Genomic DNA, 18,868 nt, shown 5'->3' on the forward strand with positions numbered 1-18,868 from the left:
GCCCGGCTAGGATCAATCGGCTAGTAGGCTCGCCTGCGAGGGTCAACTGTGTCAATGCCATGCCCCTACCCTCATGGTCCGAGGGACAGGATTCAGGCTGGCGGCGGTGCGGGTATGGTGTCTTGGTAGCCCTGGCGTTCCAGTCCCGAGCGCATTTATTGCATGCCGGGTAGTGGGCGTCCCTTTGGACTCCATGGTGGGTGGGGAGCCCGGGCACTGAACCACTTAAAATTTACATGAATCCTGATAAACTTACTTCTTCAGTTGCCCGAACCCGGTCCCTATCCGAAATTAATGAAAAGGATACAGATAGCATTATTGCTAAAAGGAGGCAGCGAACCGAATTACCATCAGGGCCTGTCCCAAGGTTCTTAATTATGCATTCTACCAATGAAACAACGATTGGTAAAATGTCGCCCTTTTTTATTCAAAAAGGGTTAGATGGGTTAGCAGGTTCACCCAAATCAGTTAAGAGGCTTCGTTCTGGAGACCTTTTAATTGAAACTAAAAATGACAGGCAATCTGAACATCTACTCCGAACCACATCAATCGGAGGAATGCCTATAACAGTGACACCACACAGAACACTCAATTCATCGACAGGTGTCATTTCGGAGTGGGACCATCTCGACGTAACCGAGGAGGAAATCTGTTCCCAATTAAAACCACAGAGAGTTATTGCGGTGAAGAGAATCACTGCGCGAAGGGATGGAAAACTTGTTAAAACCAGGAGCGTTATCCTGACTTTTAACTCTCCTAAACCTCCTGATGAGATTAAAGCTGGATACATCAATTGTTCAGTGTGTCCATATGTACCGAACCCTTTACGGTGTTTTAAATGCCAGAAGTATGGACATTCTCAAATGGCCTGCCGTGGAGTCCTTGCATGCGCTCGATGCGGTGCAAAGGACCACGAAACAACACCATGTTCAGCCGCAAAACCCACCTGTTTTAACTGTGAGGGAGCACACCCGGCCTACTCACGAGCATGCCAGAGGTGGAAAGAAGAAAAAGAAATTCAACGGCTGAAGGCAGAGCTAAATATATCATACCAGGAGGCAAGGAAATCGGTCAAACCCCTGAATATCAACAAACCTACCTACGCCTAGAAGATAGCAGGGAGATGTTCCGTCGGAACTCACACGGACATGACCATTCCTCTAAAGGAGTCTTTCACTCCCATCGCGCGTTATCTTTTAAGTTCTCAAAAACCTGCACAGAAAAACCAATCAGCTGCCACTCCTATATCAGTACCTCCTAATGCTCCACAAGTAACAAAGGTAATTATGAAAGAAAAGAATAAGAAAGGGAAAGTCCCCCTAGTACCCAAGAAAAGATGGATGTCGAGCAGAAGGAGGTACCAGAGGATTCAGTGTTGGAACTCTTTGCGGAGGAAGAAATGGACACGGGACAATGTCCATTCTTCTCCCCCCACCCTCAACGTGGGTACCTGTACGTGGTGAGGGGACCTCCCAGTGATGCTGCTGGTTTCCAGATTAGCATCACTGGGATCTAACGCCCATACCTTGGTTCCAGGGTTACATCTGTGGAATCTGGCGTGTGCAGCCGTGCGCAGCGACCCGTGGAATGCGGAAAGGGGGATCCTGGTGGTTGAGGGGCCCAACCTTAATACAACACTTTGGCCCCTGCTTCGACAAGACGGGTGGTCCCGTACCGGCCCGACTGGGATCAATCGGCGGGTGGTTTTTTCTGCTAGGGTCAACTGCGTTCCAATAAGTCTCCCTCCCTTTGGTCCTGGGACGGGATAAAGACTTATTGGTAACGTGGGTATGGTGTTCTAAGCGAACTCGGCGTCCCATTCGTGTACGCAGTACCTGTTAGTTCACGAGTGGACACCCCCCTCGTAGGGCTCTGTGGTGGGTGAGGTACTTAGGCATCATACACTTTCTCTTTACTCCTATGAGTAATTTAAATCCCATTTCTTCTGGGGCCCCAACAAGGCCCCGACCTAATCGAGATCATGACGCAGATAACACCTCTGCAAAAAGAGCCAGAACAGAGGAAATACCACAACCATCAGTGACACCGCTTTTCCTCATTCTGAATTCTACCGGAGAACAGTCCATTGGAAAGATGTCACCCTTCTTCATCCAGAAAGGATTAGAAGGGTTGGCAGGTTCACCAAAATCTGTAAAAAGACTGCGTTATGGCGACCTTTTGGTCGAAGCTTCTACCACCAAGCAAGCGGAAAAAATCATAAAGTCTACATCCATAGGGGGAATACCTATCATCGTAACCCCTCAAAAAACTCTAAATTCTTCACGTTGTGTCATATCAGAGTGGGATCTTCTTCATGTTTCTGAAGAAGTGATCTGCTCTGAATTAAAAGACCAAGGAGTGACAGCTGTCAAGAGAATATCGATACGGAAGGATGGGAATCTCGTCCCTACCGTCTCGTCCGTTCTTATCCTCACGTTTAACACCCCACGGCCTCCAAGTTCCATCAAGGCAGGCTATCTAAACTGCCCAGTGAGGATTTATATCCCAAACCCACTGTGGTGTTTTAGATGCCAAAAATACGGCCACTCACAAACATCTTGTCGTGGTAACCCTGCCTTTGCTCGATGTGGTGTTAACGACCACGAGAGCAAGGAATGTTCAGCTCCAAAACCGATCTGTGTCAATTGCCAAGGAGAGCACCCCTCCTACTCTAGAGCATGTCAGCGGTGGAAGGATGAAAAAGAGATTCAAAAGTTAAAAACGGTGCTGAATATCTCCTACCCAGAGGCCAGAAAACGTATCCAACCAATAAATAGCGGGAAACCTTCATATGCCCAGAAGGTTTCTGCAAAGTGCACTATTGGGACACAAACTGAAATGACTATACCACCAAGAGAGTCATTCACCCCGATTGCACGCTATTTATTCAGTTCACAAAAGCCCACCAAAAAAACACAGTCAGTTGCCACTCCTATATCCGTACCTCCTAGTGCTCCACCACTACCAAAACCAACTGGTAAAGAGCCTCCAGTAATAACAGAAACAATGGATGTAGAGAACAAGGAGGTACAGGATGAATCAGTCTTGGAAATCTTTGCGGAGGAAGAAATGGACACAGGACAGCGTCCATTCTTCCCCAAAAACGATAAAGCCAAGACTGATAAAAGTCGAAAGCCGCCTGATGGAAGCCGCCTTGGAAGCCGCCTGATGGACCCACCAAGCCAAAATAATGGCAAAATTCCTACAATGGAATTGTCGTGGATTCCAGCGAAATACTGATGACATGAAGGCCCTCCTGCAAAAGCACGAGCCAGTTTGCTTTTGCTTGCAGGAGACTTATCTAAAAGCAAAGGATGATCATACCATGTATAACATCACAATCTTTCGTAAGTATAGAATTGCGGATGGTCCTGCTCATGGAGGAGTGGCTATCCTTGAGAGTAATGAGACCCCAGTTCAGCCCTTGCTAATTACAACCAGCATAGAGGTTGTTGCAATTCGCCTTACAGTGGGATTTTTATTAACGGTCTGCTCTATTTATTTGCCACCTGGGACTGACATTTCCCAGGAAGACCTTGATGATCTTGTAACGCAGTTTCCTCCCCCTTTCTTACTTCTCGGGGATTTTAATGGACATAACACCCTGTGGGGTAGTGCTAACATCAATGGAAGGGGGAGGCTGAATTTGCCATCCGTAATGCTTTTGTCAAACATGAACATCTAGTAATGGTTTCAATAGACATAGAGAAGGCTTTTGATACCACCTGGCGGTATGGTATGCTTAGTGATCTTTACCTTCTCGGACTACGAGGCAACCTTCCTATATTTATTCAGAACTTCTTACATACTAGATCATTTCAAGTTCGATACCAACATGCCCTTTCCACAAATTTCATCCAGGAAGAAGGTGTTCCACAGCGATCAGTACTGAGTGCCACTCTTTTTGCTCTGAGAATAGATTCTATCACTAAGCAGCTTCCAAATACAGTTGAGACTTACCTTTATGCAGATGACCTTTCCATCTCCTGTCATTCTCAAAACATGAGATCTATTGAAAGACAGCTTCAGATATCCCTTAATAAAATTCAACAATGGGCGAGCCTGAACGGCTATCGGCTCTCGCAGCAGCAAACAGTTGCCATCCACTTCTGTAGACAACGCAAACTTCATCCAGATCCTGAACTTCAAATTTCTAACATCTTTGTCCCGGTTACCAGTAACATCAGATTTCTTGGATTAATCCTTGACAACAAGTTAAATTTCCTAGATCATATTAAAAATGTACGGACTTCATGTCTAAAAAAGTTAAAGGTACTCAGAGCTTTATCTGCCCCTCGACGTGGACACCTGTACGTGGTGAGGGGACCTCCCAGTGACGCTGCTGGACTTCCAGACTAGCATCACTGGGATCCAACGCCCACAGCCCAGGTTCCAGGCTTACATCAATGGAATCCGGCGTGTTTGCGGTGCGCTGCGACCCGTGGAAATTCGGAAAGGGGGATCCTGGTGGTTGAGGAACCCAGCTTCAATACACCACTTTGGCCCCTGCTTCGACAAGATGGGTGGTCCTGGAAGGCCCGGCTAGGATCAGTCGGCTAGTAGGCTCGCCTGCGAGGGTCAACCGTGTCAATGCCACGCCCCTACCCTCATGGTCCGAGGGACAGGATTCAGGCTGGCGGCGGTGCGGGTATAGTGTCTGGGTAGCCCTGGCGTCCCACTCCCGAGCGCATTTATTGCATGCCCGGTAGTGGGCGTCCCTTTGGGCTCCGTGGTGGGTGGGGAGCCCGGGCACTGAACCATATAAAAAACTTCATGAATCCTGATAAACTTACTTCTTCAGGGACCCCAACCCGGTCCCTATCTGAAAACATTGACATTGATTCAGATAGCATTATAGCTACAAAGAGGCAGCGAACAGAAATATCATCAGGGCCTGTTCCAAGGTTCCTAATTATGCACTCAACAAGTGAAAAACCGATTCGAAAAATGTCACCCTTCTTTATCCAAAAAGGGTTAGATGGGTTAGCAGGTTCACCCAAATCAGTTAAGAGGCTTCGTTCTGGAGACCTTTTAATTGAAACTAAAAATGACAGGCAATCAGAACATCTACTCCGAGTAACAGTGACACCACACAGAACACTCAATTCATCGAGAGGTGTCATTTCGGAGTGGGACCTTCTCGACGTAACCGAGGAGGAAATCTGCTCCGAATCAAAACCCCAGGGAGTTATTGCCGTCAAGAGAATTACTGCGCGAAGGGATGGAAAAATAGTTAAAACCAGGAGCGTTATCCTGACATTTAATTCTCCTAAACCTCCTGATGAGATTAAAGCTGGATACATCAACTGTTCAGTGCGTCCATACGTTCCGAACCCTTTACGGTGTTTTAAATGCCAGAAGTATGGACATTCTCAAATGGCCTGCCGTGGAGTCCTTGCATGCGCTCGATGCGGTGCAAAGGACCACGAAACAACAGCATGTTCAACCGCAAAACCCACCTGTATTAACTGTGAAGGCAAACACCCGGCCTACTCACGAGCATGCCAGAGGTGGAAAGAAGAAAAAGAAATCCAACGGCTGAAGGCAGAGCTAAATATATCATACCAGGAGGCAAGGAAATCGGTCAAACCCCTGAATATCAACAAACCTACCTACGCCCAGAAGGTAGGTTTGTTGATATTCAGAAGGAGATGTTCCGTCGGAACTCAGACGGACATGACCATTCCTCCAAAGGAGTCTTTCACTCCTATCGCGCGGTATCTCTTAAGTTCTGAAAAACCTGCACAGAAGGACCAATCAGCTGCCACTCCTATATCGGTACCTCCAAATGCTCCACAAGTAACAAAGATAATTATGAAAGTAAAGAATAAGGGGAAGTCCCCATAGTACCCAAGAAAAGATGGATGTCGAGCAGAAGGAGGTACCCGATGATTCAGTCTTGGAACTCTTTGCGGAGGAGGAAATGGACACGGGACAGCGTCCATTCTTCCCCAAAAAAAGACAAATCCAAGACTGACAAAAGTAAGCCCTCAGCACCTCGGAAGCCGCCTGATGGACCCACCAAGCCAAAATAATGGCTAAATTCCTACAATGGAATTGTCGTGGATTCCGGCGAAATATAGATGACATCAAGGCCCTCCTGCAAAAGCACGAGCCAGTTTGGTTTTGCTTGCAGGAGACATACCTAAAGGCAAATGACGATCCCACGATGCATAACACCACAATTTTTCGTAAGGGTAGAGTTGCGGATGGCTCTGTACATGGGGGAGTGGCTATCCTTGTGGGTAACCAGACCCCAGTGCAGCCCTTACTAATTACAACTAGCATAGAGGCTGTGCAATTCGCCTTACGGTGGGATTTTTATTAACCGTCTGCTCTGTCTATTTGCCACCTGGGACTGACATCTCGCAGGAAGATCTTGATGATCTTCTAACGCAGTTGCCTCCCCCTTTCTTACTTCTTGGGGATTTTAACGGACATAACACCCTGTGGGGTTGTGCTAACATCAACGGAAGGGGACGAGTCATAGAGCGTATGCTCAATGACAATGACCTTTCTCTTCTAAATACTGGAACAAACACCTTCTTCCACATGCCTACCCGTACTTTTTCTGCCATTGATCTCTCTATCTGCTCCCCTTCTCTACTCCCTTCATTCACCTGGGAAGTGGAGGAGAATCCATACGGAAGTGATCACTTCGCTGTGATAACCTTGTTACACAGTGGGAGACCATGTCTTCCCTTCAGGTTACCACGGTGGAAGTTTGATCAGGCTGACTGGACTGCCTTCCAACATCAGGCAAATTTTGATCTTAGCACAGTCAGTCAAGAGCCTATCAATGATGCAGTTAAGTACATCACAGAAAATATTGTCCATGCAGCTGAAAATACAGTTCCAAAAACATCTGCCCGGTTTCCACCATTTCCCAAACCTTGGTGGAATTCACAATGCACAGCAGCAAAAAAGGCTCAAAACAAAGCGTGGGGGATATTCCGGAATCGTGGATCCATTTTACATCATCTATTAACCAGTCTACCAACTCTAAGGTAGTCTGGGATAAAATCGGGAAAATGAAGGGAAAATATACATCCCACCCTTCTTCAATCCTAGATTATAATGGATGCGCTATTGCAGATCCAACTGCAATAGCCGATGCTCTTGGGGAAACATTCTCTAACATCTCCGCAACATCCTCGTACTCCCCAGAGTTCCTGGTGCTGAAACATAAACTGGAAAGAGAAGCACTTAATTTTAAGTCCAAGGGCCTCTATCCCTACAACGGGGATTTTACTATTCAGGAACTGAAAAGAGCCCTCGCTCTTTCCAAAGCAAGTGCTGTTGGACCAGATGGCATACATTATGAAATGATTAAACATCTCTCACCAAAATCTATGGATTGTCTGCTCCTTCTGTACAACAGAATCTTTATTCATATTTTGTCAGTCATGCAACATGAGGGTTATTGAAAGACAACTGCAGAAAGCCGTTGATCGCCTTAATTCCTGGGCACTTGCTAATGGCTTCAGGTTCTCGCCGGAGAAGACCGTTTGCGTACACTTTTGTCGCAAGCGTAATCTTCATCCTGAACCTGAATTAAGGCTCGGACAAAATGTTATTCCAGTAGTGTCAGACACAAAATTCTTGGGACTTGTGTTTGATAAAAAGTTGACCTTTCTCGAACATGTTCGTCAACTTCGTACAAAATCACGAGGGGACTCAATATTCTCCGCTCTCTCTCCTCAACGCGTTGGGGAACAGATCGATGCACCCTGCTACGGCTTTACCGTGCACTTGTACGACCCAAATTAGACTACCGGTCCCAGGTATACTCCTCAGCTTGAGAAAGTGTCCTCCGATGGCTCGACCCTCTCCACCATCAGGCTATCCGTATCGCTACTGGAGCTTTTCGAACATCTCCTGTCCAGAGCATATACGTCGAAGCAAACGAACCATCGTTATCCCTTGGACGTAAGCAGTTGTCTTTAAACTATGCTTTAAAGTTGAAATCCCTGCCAGACCATCCTACGTGGGCATCCGTTTTTGAGCCACGTTGGGAAAACTTGTACAATACCCGTCAGACTGCCAACCGACCTTTTGGTATTCGTGTCCAAGAGCTAATCAGAGAGTTTAACATCATGGCAGACAAGGTGGCACAAACACCAAAAGAAACTCTTCCACCCTGGCATGCTCATCCCCCACCGTGCGACTTTTCCCTTAAGAATTGGGTAAAGTCTGAGACCTCATCATCTGTCTACCAGCAGCTCTACTCTGCACACCAAGCTGAGCACTCAGACTTCCTGCCCGTTTACACAGACGGCTCGAAGTCTGAATCGTGCGTAGGATCTGCTGCTGTCTTTCCGGACACTATAATATCTCAGCAGATTCCTCCCGAATCCAGCATATACACTGCAGAGCTGTATGCTATAGAGCTAGCCTTGGATCACATTCGAACTTGTCAATTACAAAGGTCAATAATACATTCCGATTCTTTGAGTGTATTACAGGCTTTGTTATCTACGAGACATAATTCTCATCCAGTTCTTTGTCGGGTTCAGCAGAAGAGACATTCTCTTCATGAATGCAAGTTTGATATCCGCTTCTGCTGGATTCCTAGCCACATTGGGATGAAGGGAAATGATTTGGCTGACGCTCCAGCCAAATCAGCAACACCCACTCATAATCGTTGCCTGTCAGTCCCCTATACAGACTACAGGCAAATAATATGCAACAAGATATATTCCCAATGGCAAGAACTATGGCACAGACAGAGGACAAATAAATTATATCAAATAAAGCCTGTAATAGAAACATGGCAGTCTAGTCTGCGCAGGAATCGGAGCGAGGAAGTTGTTCTTGCCCGACTCCGCATAGGACACAGTCATTTGACACATTCTTTTCTGCTGAGGGCGGATGACCCTCCTATGTGCCAGTCTTGTGACACCGTTTTATCAATAAAGCATATTTTAATAGATTGCGTTAATTTTACCCATGTTCGCAATATATATTTTACCGCTTTTACTCATCCGACTGAGCCTTATACACTCAGTCAGATTTTATCAGACAACGACCACGTGTCAGCAGTTTATAAGTTTTTACAAGCTATTAATATATACACGCATATATAAATTGGATCATTTATTTTTAAACTTATACTGCTTTATATATATATATATATATATATATATATATATATATATATATATATATATATATATATAACAATTTGACGAGGTAACCTTTTTAAAGGTTACCAGAATTTATATTTATTGTTATTTTAATCATTTCCTGGCGCAGTATAGCCTTAGTTGTTTTTGCGCCAATAAACCCAAAATCAAATCAAGCGTTCCACTCCCGAGCGCATTTATTGCATGCCGGTTAGTGGGCGTCCCTTTGGGCTTCGTGGTGGATGGGGAGCCCGGGCACTGAACAATTTAAAAAACTCCATGAATCCTGATAAACCTTCTTCTTCAGGGGCCCCAACCCGGTCCCTATCTGAAACTATAGAAAACGATACTGATAGCATTTTGCTACAAAGAGGCAGCGAACAGAAATATCATCAGCGCCTGTTCCTAAATTTTTAATTATTCATTCCACCACTGAAAAATCGATTGGCAAAATGTCGCCCTTCTTCATACAGAAAGGGTTAGATGGGTGAGCAGGGTCACCCAAATCAGTTAAGAAGCTCCGTTCTGGAGACCTCTTAATTGAAACCAAAACTGACAGGTACTCTGAGCAGCTACTCAGTGTAACATCAGTCGGAGGAGTACCCATAACAGTGACACTACATAGAACACTCAATTCATCGAGAGGTGTCATTTCGTAATGGGACCTTCTCGACGTAACCGAGGAGGAAATCTGCGAGTTCTTCACGGCAATAACTCCCTGTGGTTTCAATAGAATTGAAACCACAGGGAGTTATTGCCGTGAAGAGAATTAGTGCGCGTAGGGATAGGAAACTTGTTAAAACCAGAAGCATTATCTGACTTTCAATTGAAACAGGACCCAAAATTATGGCACTCATGCACTCAACCAGTTCGGCGAGAAGAAGTGGTACTCGCACGGATAAGAATAGGGCATACCCATCTGACTCACCGGCAATGATCCTCCTCAGTGTTCACACTGCTCTGAACATCTAACAGTCAAACATATTTTGATTGACTGTACACACTCTCAACCTCATCGTACTTCAACACTTCAAAATCTGGCTAATCTTCAAGAACCATTGACACTACATATCATAGGAGAGGAGGCAAATATTAAGGAACTTTTTTGCTTTCTGAAACAAATTAGAGTGTATAATCTTTTATGAATAGCTTTCAGAACTGGAATGAATTTGAATTGCTACGTTCTTAATTATTTTCTGATATAACTACGAATAGGCGCACTATAGCCATAGCAGCTAATGCACCAATAAACAACCATACCACACACACACACACACACACACACACACACACACACACACACACACACACACACACACACACACACACACACACACACACACACACACACACACACACACACACACACACATTATCCTGACTTCTAACTCGCTCAAACCTCCTGATGAGATTAAAGCTGGCTACATCAACTGTCCAGTACCTCCATATGTTCCAAATCCTTTACGGTGTTTTAAATGCCAGAAATATGGACATTCTCAAATGGCCTGCCGTGGAGTCCTTGCATGCGCTCGATGTGGTGCAAAGGACCACGAAACAACAGCATGTTCAACCGCAAAACCCACCTGCATTAATTGTGAGGGAGTACATCCAGCCTACTCACGAGCATGCCAGATGTGGAAAGAAGAAAAAGAAATTCAACGGCTGAAGGCTGAGAGCTAAACATATCGTACCAGGAGGCAAGGAAAGCGGTTAAACCTCCAAACATCAACAAACCTACCTACGCCCAGAAGGTAGCAGGGAGATGTTCCATTGGAACTCAGACGGATATGTGCATCCCTCCAAAAGAATCATTTACTCCCATCGCACGTTATCTTTTAAGCTCCCAAAAACCTGCACAGAAAGACCAATCAGCTGCCACTCCTATATCGGTACCTCCTAATGCTCCACAAGTAACAAAAGCAATTGCAAAAGAAGAGAATAAGAAAGGTGAAGACCCCCCTAGTATCCAAGAAAACATGGATGTCGAGCAGAAGGAGGTACCCGAAGATTCAGTTTTGGAGCTCTTTGCTGAGGAGGAAATGGATACTGGTCAGCGTCCATACTTCCCCAGGAAGGATAAAGCCAAGACTGAAAAAGGTAAGCCCTCAGCACCTTGGAAGCCGCCTGATGGACCCACCAAGCCAAAATAATGGCTAAATTCCTACAGTGGAGCTGTCGTGGATTCCGGCGAAACAATGATGACATCAAGGCCCTTCTGCAAAAGCATGAGCCAGTGTGCTTTTGCTTACAAGAGACATACCTGAAGGCAAATGAAAACCCTTCGTTTCGTAACACCACTATCATTCGAAAGGACAGAACTGGGGATGGACCTGCTCATGGGGGTGTTGCTCTAATTCTGGGCAACCATACCCCATATCAAACTATTGCGCTCACCACCAACATCGAAGCGGTAGCGGTTCTCCTTACGGTAGGTTTTTTAATAACAGTCTGCTCAGTTTATTTACCACCTGGGGCTGATATCTCCCAGACAGACCTTGATGATCTCATTGTGCAGCTGTCTATTCCTGTCTTATTCCTGGGCGATTTTAATGGACATAACACCCTGTGGGGTAGTGCAAATGTTAATGGAAAGGGACGTGTCATAGAGCATACGCTCAATGACAATGACCTATCCCTCCTAAATGTGGGAACTAACACCTTTTTCCACATGCCTACCCGTACGTTCTCTGCTATCGACCTCTCTATATGCTCCCCCTCTCTCCTTTCTTCAATCAACTGGGAGGTAGAGGTGAATCTTTATGGAAGTGATCACTTCCCCGTGATAACCAGCCTACTTAAAGTGACGCCATGTTCACCTTTTAGGTTACCACGATGGAAGATTGATCAGGCTGACTGGAACACCTTTCAACACCTGGTAGACTTTAACATCAGTACAGTCAGTCGGGAGCCTATCAATGACGCAGTGGCGTACATCACAGAAAGCATTGTCCATGCAGCTGCAGCTACAATTCCGAAAACATCTACCCGGTTTCCGCCATTTCCAAAACCTTGGTGGAATACTGAATGCACAGCAGCAAAAAAGGCACAAAATAAAGCTTGGGGGATATTCCGACGATATCCTACCACAGCCAATCTCTTAGCCTTCAAACGTGCATGCGCGAAAGCGCGATATATTCGTCGTCAGAGCAAAAAGGAATCGTGGGTCCGCTTTACCCAGTCAACCATTACTTCACCATTACCCAGTCAACCAGCAGTAAAGCTATCTGGGACAAAATCCGGAAAATGAAGGGTAAATATACATCACACCCTTCATCGGTCCTGGAGTATAATGGATACGTTATTTCAGACCCAACTGCAATACGTTATTTCAGACCCAAGCCAATGTACTTGGGAAGACCTTCTCTGCCATCTCGTCAACATCTGCTTACTCCCCAGAATTTCTGGTCAGGAAAGATAAATGTGAAAAGCAGACAATTAACTTTAAATCAAAAAAAGTCTTATCCCTATAACGGGCTCTTTACCACGGAAGAGTTAGAAACAGCTCTAACTCTTACCAAGGCAAGTGGTGCCGGACCAGATCTTATCCATTATGATATGGTCAAACATCTGTCTGAAAAATCCAAGGACCAACTGCTTTTTCTATATAACAGAATATTTCAAGAAGAGCAGTTTTCGGATTCCTGGCATAAGGCAATCGTGCTTTCCTTTCCTAAGCCAGGAAAAGATCCTAAAATCCCAAAGAACTACCGTCCTATTGCTCTGACTAGCTGTCTGTGCAAAATTCTGCAGAGAATGGTTAATGCCCGCCTTATCTGGTATTTGGAGGGTAATGGGTTCCTCTCCAGGTTTCAGTGCGGCTTCCGTAGGAATATGTCAACTTTGGACCATTTAATCAGGCTCGAAACTTCCATTCGAGATGCCTTCTTAAAACGAGAACACCTGGTGTCAGTGTTCTTCGATATGGAAAAAGCATATGACACAACTTGGAGATTTGGAATTTTAAAAACCTCTACAGCATCGGCCTTAGAGGTAATCTCCCCAATTTTATTAAAAACTTTTTATGTCACCGTTCTTTCCAAGTCCGTGTAGGATCTACTCTCTCTCGCTCTTTTAGCCAAGAGGAGGGAGTACCTCAAGGATCCGTTTTAAGTGTTACGCTTTTTGCCATTAAAGTGAATTCCATCACAGAACAACTTCCTCCAACTGTAAACTGTGCCCTCTATGTTGACGATTTTAGCATATTTTGTCATTCCTGCAACATGAGGGTAATTGAGAGGCAACTGCAACGTGCCATTGACCATTTCTCATCATGGGCAACGAACAACGGGTTCAGGTTCTCTCCGCAAAAGACTGTTTGCATGCATTTTTGCAGACAGCGCAATCTTCACCCTGAACCTGAACTAAGGCTTGGACAAAATGTCCTACGTGCAATCTCCGCACATTCTTGGGGCGCTGACCGATGTACCCTCATGCGCCTCTATCGTGCACTCCTACGATCTAAGATAGATTACGGGTGCCAGGTATACGCATCCTCTAGACTCAGCCTATTCCGATGGCTGGATCCCATCCACCATTAGGCGATCCGTATTGTCACAGGAGCATTTCGAACTTCTCCTGTCCATAGCCTCTATGTCGAAGCGAATGAGCCCTCGTTATCGCTTCGCAGGAAACAGTTGTCTCTACAGTATGCTTTGAAACTGAAATCCCTGCCAGACCATCAGACGTGGACACCCGTTTTTCAGCCACGTTGGGAAAATCTGTACAACATTCGCCAGACTGCCAATCAACCATTCGGTATTCGTATCCAAAGGCTACTCAATGATTTGAACATCACATTAGACAATGCTGCCCCATCACCAGTGCAACCTTTTCCACCCTGGCATGCTCGTGTCCCAAACTGCAACTTCTCCCTTAACAATTGGAGAAAGGACAATACTTCATCCACCGTCTCTACCTGCAGCTCTTTTTAGCTGAGCGCTCGGAACATGCTGACTTCTTGCCCATCTACACCGATGGCTCGAGGTCAGAAATGTCTGTGGGATCTGCAGCTGTTTTCCCAGACACCACGGTATCTGAGCAGATCTCCAACGAATGCAGTGTGTTCACTGCAGAGCTGCATGCGGTTGAGCTAGCCTTAGATCGTATACAAACCACCCACCACAAAAAATATACTATATATACCGATTCTCTGAGTTCATTGCAGGCTTTATCATCGATGAGGTTCAACCCTCATCCTGTCCTGACCCGGATACAGCAGAAGCTGCACTTCCTTGCAGAATTCAAATTTGATGTTCGTTTCTGCTGGATCCCAGGCCACATTGGGATCTCAGGAAATGATTTGGCAGACACTGCAGCCAAATCAGCGAATCTATTTAACTCTTGCCTGTTAGTCCCTTATACAGACTACAGGCCAGTAATTCGAAAGAAACTGGTAACCCAGTGGCAACATTCATGGCATGGACAGACTACAAACAAGTTATATGAAATTAAGCCTGTAATTGAACATTGGCAGTCTAGTCTGCGCAGGAACCGAAAAGAGGAAGTTGTTCTATCTCGACTCCGCATAGGACATTGTCACCGGACACATTGCTATCTGCTGAGGGCATGTGTGTGTGTATACTGTGTCGGGGTGGTTCCCAGGCATATGCCCATCTCCACCTAAATCATTTAAAAATACAGAAAACTGTAAAGTGGGCCTGAAATATAGCTAAGAAATTGAATATTCAAAACAAGAAAATTTGGTAGATAAAGTACACTAATTATAGTAAAAATAGACAATTTTGTATAGGAAAGATTAAAATTGTATTAAAGAAATGTTTATGAGCTTAGTGTGTTGTTTATGTCAGGTCTCTCTGCCATCAGGGAGCAGCTGACAACTTCAGCTGCTGGCTGATGCCCGTCCCCGGCACGTGGAGCCTGACCTGTCTCTACTATTTTATACTGAAGTGCAAAGCACAAACCTACACCCAACAGAGGAAGTGCAATACTGTTGGGTGCCAACATCCCTGGTCTCAGGCCGCCCAAGCTCGAGAACCAAGGAGAAAAAAAAAAAAAAAAAAACCACCGTAGTGGTACATGTTCAGGAGCTACAGACTGGACAAGAGCTTCCCAGACTGAAGTTCCGGAACCCAGATGCAATCATGCATGATTTATAAAAGCTGCCAACTCCACATCTGAAAAGTTCCTTATGATTGTCCTTCTGGAAAATACAGCAGCAGCAAACCTTTGCAGAGCCCGGAAGCTAGATGCATCTATTAAGAGAATATCCACATTGACCTCAGTAAAAGGAGAAACCTCGTCAAAAAGTCTACAACGCTCTGATCCGTAAAAAGGACAATCAAACAACACATGCATCCAAGTTTCTGCCTCCCCACACGAACACCATGGGTCAGGCTCTAATCCTCTTGAATACAGTTTATCACGAAAAGATCCATGTCCAGTCAATATATAACTTGTAAACATCGAAGGACAGAACCAAGAAGACACTGTCTTTGACGTAGCAAAATCCGCCAATGGAATGAATTTTCTTGTAATCTCACCAAATGCAGAAGAACTCCATCGAATCCTCCAAAAAAGCAATGAGGGAATTCCAAATTCTAACTTTTTCGTCTTTAATATTAGCAGTCAGGTCAATAGAGATGTCCAGGCACTGAGCAGAAATTCCGTTTCTCAGTGCATACAACATACCACGGTATAATATATATAAATCGACAGGAAGAGTCCCTGCAATCACCTGCAGTGCAACCGTCGAAACAGTCCTAGGAGCATGCAACAATGTTAGCAACATAGACCTCTGCAGTGACATAAGTTGATTTCTAATTCTGACCTTAATCACAGCCTTCATCCAAACACCCGCTGCATATGCAACAATCGGCAAGAAAATGGTCTTGTAGTATAATAGCATAGTACGTTTATTAAGACCCCACTCTTTCCTAGAAATACGCATCACAAAAGAAGTAAATTTCTTCAGTTTATCCCTCAAATGTGACACATGCAGATGGAAACCCAACCGGTCGTCCAAAATCAAACCTAAATGCTTTATACTGGACACCAAAGGAACCTGACTTCCGTTCAACAATACTCTGGGCGGGCGATGGTAATCAAAGTGCTTTTTAAATACCATCATTTTGGTTTTCTTAGATGAGATCTTTAATTTGTTTAACACAGCCCACTCTGAGAGATTGTTCAAAATTTCCTGAATTTTCAACTCCAATACGGCTCTAGAGCCACCAGCAACTCCCAAGACCAGATCGTCCGCATAAGCCACCTGCAAACACTGAGGAACCTGCAATCTGTTTAGCCATTGATCAAGAACCGAGTTGCAAAATATCGGCCCAAGGACAGAACCCTGTGGACATCCCCTATTAACATACTTACAATACGTAAACGATCGTCCTATGTGTAGAAATTGTGACACCATTTTAACAGTCCGTCATATTTTAATTGAATGTCCGTCCTTTTATAATGACCGCCGTTTATGTTTTAGCCATCTGTCTGAACCTTATACACTCAGACAGATTTTATCGGACAATGACAACGTGTCAGCTATTTCTAAGTTTTTACAACTTATTAATCTAAATAATTCTATCTAGAATATTTTTATAGTTTTATGCTATATGAACGTTTTATATCGTATATATTTTTTACAATAATATACAAATAATTTTATATTCTACATCTTTTGACTTGGCGCATTATAGCCTTAGATGCTAATGCGCCATAAAACTCTAAAACAAACATCTTCAGGAAACTTACCTAACCTCGCAAATTTTTCCTTCAATAAAAAACTATTGCCTTTATTGAAGAGATCGTAATACAGCAAATGCTGCCCATGGTGGTGTAACAATCTTGATAAATTCAGAGATCCCAACTAAACATATTCCACTTCAAACTGAAATAGAAGCTCTTTCTGTTCAAAAAACTCTCCATATTTCAATAACAGTTGTCTCAATTTAACTACCACCAACCTATACTTACTGTTTAAAAGATCTTGAAGATCTCTTCATTCAGATACCTGCACCTATCTGTATATTAGAGGATTTTAACGGGCACCACCCCTTATGGGGCGATCCTAAACTAGACACACGTGGTCGACTCGTTGAAAGCTTTATAGAGTCACAAAACCTCACCTTACTCAATACTGGTGCGCACACTCACGTACAACTCCCAACTGGACATACCTCAGCAATAGATCTCTCAATTTGTTCTCCAATACTCTTTCCAACCATAGAGTGGTACGTTTTAAATCATCCTATGGGCAGTGACCACCTTCCAATCATATGCAATTTTTTAATATCACAGACTCCTTCAAACAAACTCCGCAGAAAATGGAAATTTATGCTTTGGTGGAAAATATTGCTTCTTGCCTCTGCGTATGTCACTTTGTTCTCGACTTTATATTTTTGAATTTGTTTTCCTTGCTTCCATAATTCACATGTTGTTGAGAAAGCTGGGTGGTTACCCTTACAATTTGGGCAATGCGGAGTGGTAGTGGCACAATCAGATTGGTTATGGTCTTTTGACCCGCAGTTGGAACATATTGGTAAGTTAGGAGTTAGATGTTGGTAAGTTAGGAGTGCCAAAGGTGAGAATTATGCTTCTTGTTGGAACGAGTGTACCGACTTTTCGGGTCATGATTCTCCTTGCTTGGATGACTTTTTGATCGTGTAATTCTTGGACAATTTCCTCCTCTGGTACAAGTAATAAGTCCCATTCTGCTATTACTTCCTTTGAGGAGTTTAAGGTGGCATGGGGAGTAACTTTTATTTGATGTCCGCCAAAAGTTGTGAGCTCTAATAGCTTTACAGAATGTTGAGGTTGAGTTGTTTCTATTAGAAGATCACCTGATTGAAGTCGCCTTACTGATTTAGGTGAACCAGCAGCAGACTCAATGCATTTCTGCACTAGAAAAGGTGATAATTTGCTCAGAGGCTGATCTAATAGAGAGTGCAAAATGAGGAAGGCTAGTATCTCCTCTTTAGGTGTTGTTTTTAACCTCTTTGGTTGAGAATAGTCATTTTCATTGTCATTTTTATTTGCTAGTCTTGAGCTCGATGGAAATGAACTGTTTTCCATCTTTGCTCCTTTCAGCCCTGGGAGAGTGAATTCTTCTCCCAGGTTATCGGCCCCGCCACAGGGAGGCAGGAGCAGTACCGCTAGAGTGACCAAGCGGTGTAAGGATTAATACGTTAGTTTAAAGAGAAAAAAGAAAGGTGGATTTCCTTTCTTAAAACTTGCTTACAATTTGTAAGACTAAGTTATTAATTAAAGAGAATGTAAAAAAACTTTTTAAAATAAATAAGAACTTTGGCTCTGAGTAAACGCTCTTTGAAATTCGCTTGATCACTATAACGCTTGGCACCCGGGGCGAAGAGACAATAAATATTTCCCTCCCTCCTCCACCACTGGCATGGTGGCAGCTTAGCTGCATTCAAAGTGTTGGTTGGAGAGTGTCCGTTTAAATCAATTTCCTTGTCTTATTGTGGTAAGAAGAAGAAGACTTCAGTCTTGGCATCAACCAGTAAAGTAGGTTTCACAATGTGTCCAGCCCAGGATGTCAATTGACGAGGTGGCAGCATAGCTGCAGTCTGATTGGACAGTCCGTTTCGGTAACTGCTTCCATAGTGAACAGACGACACTGCGTGACATTTCAAACTAACGTGCCACTTTCGTCTGCCCAGCTTCAAATCGTCCAACGTCCCGCTATCTCAAATAATCATCTAAACGGCGATGACTGGCTATCCCACTGAGCAAGCCAAAAAAAAACAGGAATGAAATGATGC

This window comes from Mastigoproctus giganteus, chromosome 10, assembly GCF_048544385.1.
Source record: "Mastigoproctus giganteus isolate SK-2022 chromosome 10, ASM4854438v1, whole genome shotgun sequence".
NCBI lineage: Eukaryota > Metazoa > Arthropoda > Arachnida > Uropygi > Thelyphonidae > Mastigoproctus > Mastigoproctus giganteus.